Consider the following 5,272-nt stretch of genomic DNA (forward strand, 5'->3'; position numbering starts at 1 on the left):
GTGTTGGATAGGACTGACCGAAAAGACTTCACAGACATTCATACCTGAACCGCACCTTTATTTGCCAAGGTAGAGTACATGATCAGTGAATATATTCAATGTACAGGCAACAACTTTTTTATTATTTCATTTAACCTTTATTTAACCAGGCAAGTCAGTTAAAGAACAAATTCTTATTTACAAGGATGGCCTACCAAAAGGCAAAAGGCCACCTGCGGGGGCTGGGGATTAAAAACAAGGATTAAGTAAATAAAAATATAGGACAAAACATACATCACGACGAGAGACACTACATAAAGAGACCTAAGATAACAACATACAGTGGTTGCTCCTTTAAAAGATGTGAGCTTACACTGCGGGACTCAGAGGTATCCAGCGTCATGGCTTCATTGCTCCAGACCACCACAAGGGGGAGTTAGAGAACTCATTATGGATTTGGGTCCCAAGGTTTTCATATGACGAATCATATCGGGTGGTTCCAATGACGAATTTGACGCGAGCCATCCGTCGCCGGTGACTTTCTTCAGCAAAGATGGCTGACAAAACATTACGGTGGAAGCAAATGCAAGTAAATATAACGTCATAACGGGTCAAGCAAAAACATTTACAATAGAGAGGAATATGTTAGTTAAATGTAGATTGTGCATATTTTTTTGTCAAAGTTCATTTACGAAAATCGCTATTTAGCAAGTTAGCTGACTATCTAACATTAGCCAGCTAGCTAGTGTTATGACATAAGTATGAAATTGTAATTCGTGTTGTTTAATGTTTTAGGGACTTCCTGAGAAAACCAGGAAACCAGGCTGTCGTCATGGGAAACAGTGGATGTAAAGAATCTAGCTGGCTAATAGATAGCATTTACTGCAAATTGAATGTACAATTGTGTAAGCTTGCCTTGCAATGCAGCTGAAGTAACATAGCTAGCTAACTATTTACTTGCTTATTATGTAGTGGAGGATAAAAATAACTGTATGCCTATGGATGTGCACATTGAATATATGCTGTGTCTGCATGTATGTATTACAATTATACACTTCAACAGTGTTTAACACTCCTGCTCCTGGGACATCAATGATTACACATTGTAACTATGCAATAGACTAGAAACATTATTTAAGTAAAGGCTGATTTGTAATTCATATATACAAGGAAAAAAACAGTACACTACACTTCCTATCTAACTTCATCTGCATTCATCTGAGGACACAGGATAGTATTTCAATGAGATACTTAATTTCAACCAGCGGAGAATGTGAAATGTTCATTATCCAGGTGTTCTAAATACATAAATGCATTATAATTATGATAATTGTGATGTTATATTATAAATACAAGTTCATTCTGTACTTTAATGCACATATGGTGTGCATAAAAACCGAGTAAGAAAGACGAGGTTGGGAGAGAGGTAAGAACAAAGGCAGACAGCATATGATTAATGAATTACAGGGCTACCCTAATATTCTCTCAGTTCATCACAATTACATAGAGTCTCTAGCGGTGTCTCCTAACCAGCCTTGGGCCCCCAGTTGGCCCGAAGGTTATCTTAAGAGCGGGTGAGGTGGCGATGACGGGACTGGCTTCCTCTCTCACATCAAATCATACCTGCAGACGAGAGACAGGTGGATAGAGAGAGAGCATGATGAAGCCTCGTTTTTTTTATTCTAACACGGTCAGTCATCATCATCATCAGGAGGTGAAATACAAAACTGACCCTGGATCATTAACTCTGGGACTACTACATCTCTTTAAAAATACTTCCTGTATAATATAAACTGACCTGGGATCATTAACTCTGGGACTACTACATCTCTTTAATAATACTTCCTGTATAATATAAACTGACCTGGGATCATTAACTCTGGGACTACTACATCTCTATCTGTATTTCAATGTAAACCATCGCTTTAATAATACTTCACGTATAATATAAACTGACCTGGGATCATTAACTCTGGGACTACTACATCTCTTTAATAATACTTCCTGTATAATATAAACTGACCTTGGATCATTAACTCTGGGACTACTACATCTCTTTAATAATACTTCCTGTATAATATAAACTGACCTTGGATCATTAACTCTGGGACTACTACATCTCTGTCTGTATTTCAATGTAAACCATCGCTTTAATAATACTTCACGTATAATATAAACTGACCTGGGATCATTAACTCTGGGACTACTACATCTCTTTAATAATACTTCCTGTATAATATAAACTGACCTTGGATCATTAACTCTGGGACTACTACATCTCTTTAATAATACTTCCTGTATAATATAAACTGACCTTGGATCATTAACTCTGGGACTACTACATCTCTGTCTGTATTTCAATGTAAAGCATCTCTTTAATAATACTTCCTGTATAATATAAACTGACCTTGGATCATTAACTCTAGAACTACTACATCTCTGTCTGTATTTCAATGTAAAGCATCTCCTTAATAATACTTCCTGTTGAGCCGACCAAGTGACCTCTCACCTATGATAATGCTGTGCCCTCTGTGTCAGCCTGTTCAGATGCGGGAGGTGTTCATCAATACAGCTGATATAACCTAGAGGATTTAGGGAGAAGGGGGAGAGGGATGAAGTAAATTATAGAGACTTATTGTGCATGTGTTGTCTCATCTGGTGTCCACACTAAGTGACTTCAGAGTACTTTATGCTGAAAAACAGACACATGAGGACAAACAATAGAAGATAATGTCATTATTCAACTTTTACATTACCAGATCACAAATGAATACATAAATACCACTTGAAGCTTGATGATGACTTGATCATTTGAATCCGTTGTGTAGTGCTAAAGCAACAGCTGGTGAGGTGTCAGGTTCGCCTCTGTATTCAAAGGGGGATTATTCCAACTCTCTGTGAAATGCTGCAGATCTGCCCGCAGACGAGGTAGGAACACATTTCCCACACAGAAGAGGTGGATAGAATTTGACAGGTCAAGGTAGCCTTCTTCCTCCAAACTGTGCAGCAACTTGTGATACTGACGTGGCACATCATTCCAAACGTTCCACTCTAACAGAGAGAAGGAAAATGATTTTTTGGGGGAGGGGAGGGGGGCATAATCTCTGTGGTCCTGTGGTCTTCCACCATGAATAGTGAACACTGAGGTGGGTCCGAGGTTATAGAAATGCAAGTTCTGTGTGCCTCTGTGATTGGTTACTGACTGTATGTGATGCAGACACCTATCAGAGTGTACCTGAAACATTTAAATATAGAGGGCTATGTGTCTCACCACTTGGTTATTACAAGGCTAACCCCCAGGGAAATCAAGACTTGGCAGCAACAGGGGCTTGATAGTCCAGTGAAAATGACTGTGTGTTCATGTGGTGTAAATCTGAAAATGAGCAGCTGACATCTTAAGGTGTTTTTTAATAAATGCATGTGAGACAGGTTCCATGTACAACAAGACAGGCAGAGATGGAGAAAAAGAAAACAGAACATTTCAATTACCTCTGGTTATGAACACTTTTGCCACAGTAAAAAAAAGAAGCCTAACACCAGACTGGTATTGTGGTTGTTCATTAGGTGATGGGAAATATGCAATATGCATACTTTTAAAAAAATGTATTTTTATTTCACCTTTATTTAACCAGGCAGGCAAGTTGAGAACAAGTTCTCATTTACAATTGCGACCTGGCCAAGATAAAGCAAAGCAGTTCGACAGATACAACGACATAGAGTTACACATGGAGTAAAACAAACATACAGTCAATAATACAGTATAAACAAGTCTATATACAATGTGAGCAAATTAGGTGAGAAGGGAGGTAAAGGCAAAAAAGGCCATGGTGGCAAAGTAAATACAATATAGCAAGTAAAACACTGGAATGGTAGTTTTGCAATGGAAGAATGTGCAAAGTAGAAATAAAAATAATGGGGTGCAAAGGAGCAAAATAAATACATGAATTAAATACAGTTGGGAAAGAGGTAGTTGATTGGGCTAAATTATAGGTGGGCTATGTACAGGTGCAGTAATCTGTGAGCTGCTCTGAGAGTTGGTGCTTAAAGCTAGTGAGGGAGATAAGTTTTTCCAGTTTCAGAGATTTTTGTAGTTCGTTCCAGTCATTGGCAGCAGAGAACTGGAAGGAGAGGCGGCCAAAGAAATAATTGGTTTTGGGGGTGACTAGAGAGATATACCTGCTGGAGCGTGTGCTACAGGTGGGAGACGCTATGGTGACCAGCGAGCTGAGATAAGGGGGGACTTTACCTAGCAGGGTCTTGTAGATGACATGGAGCCAGTGGGTTTGGCGACGAGTATGAAGCGAGGGCCAGCCAACGAGAGCGTACAGGTCGCAATGGTGGGTAGTATATGGGGCTTTGCTGACAAAACGGAATGCACTGTGATAGACTGTATCCAATTTGTTGAGTAGGGTATTGGAGGCTATTTTGTAAATGACATCGCCAAAGTCGAGGATTGGTAGGATGGTCAGTTTTACAAGGGTATGTTTGGCAGCATGAGTGAAGGATGCTTTGTTGCGAAATAGGAAGCCAATTCTAGATTTAACTTTGGATTGGAGATGTTTGATATGGGTCTGGAAGGAGAGTTTACAGTCTAACCAGACACCTAAGTACATTACATTACATTTAAGTCATTTAGCAGACGCTCTTATCCAGAGCGACTTACAAATTGGTGCATTCACCTCCACGTATTCTAAGTCAGAGCCGTCCAGAGTAGTGATGTTGGACAGGCGGGCAGGTGCAGGTAGCGATCGGTTGAAGAGCATGCATTTAGTTTTACTTCTATTTAAGAGCAATTGGAGGCCACGGAAGGAGAGTTGTATGGCATTGAAGCTTGCCTGGAGGGTTGTTAACACAGTGTCCAAAGAAGGGCCGGAAGTATACAGAATGGTGTCGTCTGCGTAGAGGTGGATCAGAGACTCACCACCAGCAAGAGCGACCTCATTGATGTATACAGAGAAGAGAGTCGGTCCAAGAATTGAACCCTGTGGCACCCCCATAGAGACTGCCAGAGGTCCTGACAGCAGACCCTCCGATTTGACACACTGAACTCTATCAGAGAAGTAGTTGGTGAACCAGGCGAGGCAATCATTTGAGAAACCTAAAATATATATAAACCAAGGCTGTCGAGTCTGCCGATGAGGATGTGGTGATTGACAGAGTCGAAAGCCTTGGCCAGATCAATGAATACGGCTGCATAGTAATGTTTCTTATCGATGGCGGTTAAGATATCGTTTAGGACCTTGAGCGTGGCTGAGGTGCACCCATGACCAGATCTGAAACCAGATTGCATAGC

The 5,272-nt window shown here is 40.4% G+C and overlaps 1 long non-coding RNA gene across 1 annotated transcript; it reads right to left on the reverse strand.

The window, feature by feature from the left end:
• Positions 1-215: 215 nt before the first annotated feature.
• On the reverse strand, positions 216-2,981 carry LOC127930814 (uncharacterized). Its single transcript, XR_008139587.1, has 3 exons — positions 2,762-2,981; positions 2,489-2,561; positions 216-1,602 (listed from the first exon to the last, which is right to left on the reverse strand). It is a non-coding gene; the product is annotated as an uncharacterized LOC127930814 (long non-coding RNA).
• Positions 2,982-5,272: the final 2,291 nt, after the last annotated feature.

The sequence above is a fragment of the Oncorhynchus keta genome, chromosome 6, assembly GCF_023373465.1.
Source record: "Oncorhynchus keta strain PuntledgeMale-10-30-2019 chromosome 6, Oket_V2, whole genome shotgun sequence".
NCBI lineage: Eukaryota > Metazoa > Chordata > Actinopteri > Salmoniformes > Salmonidae > Oncorhynchus > Oncorhynchus keta.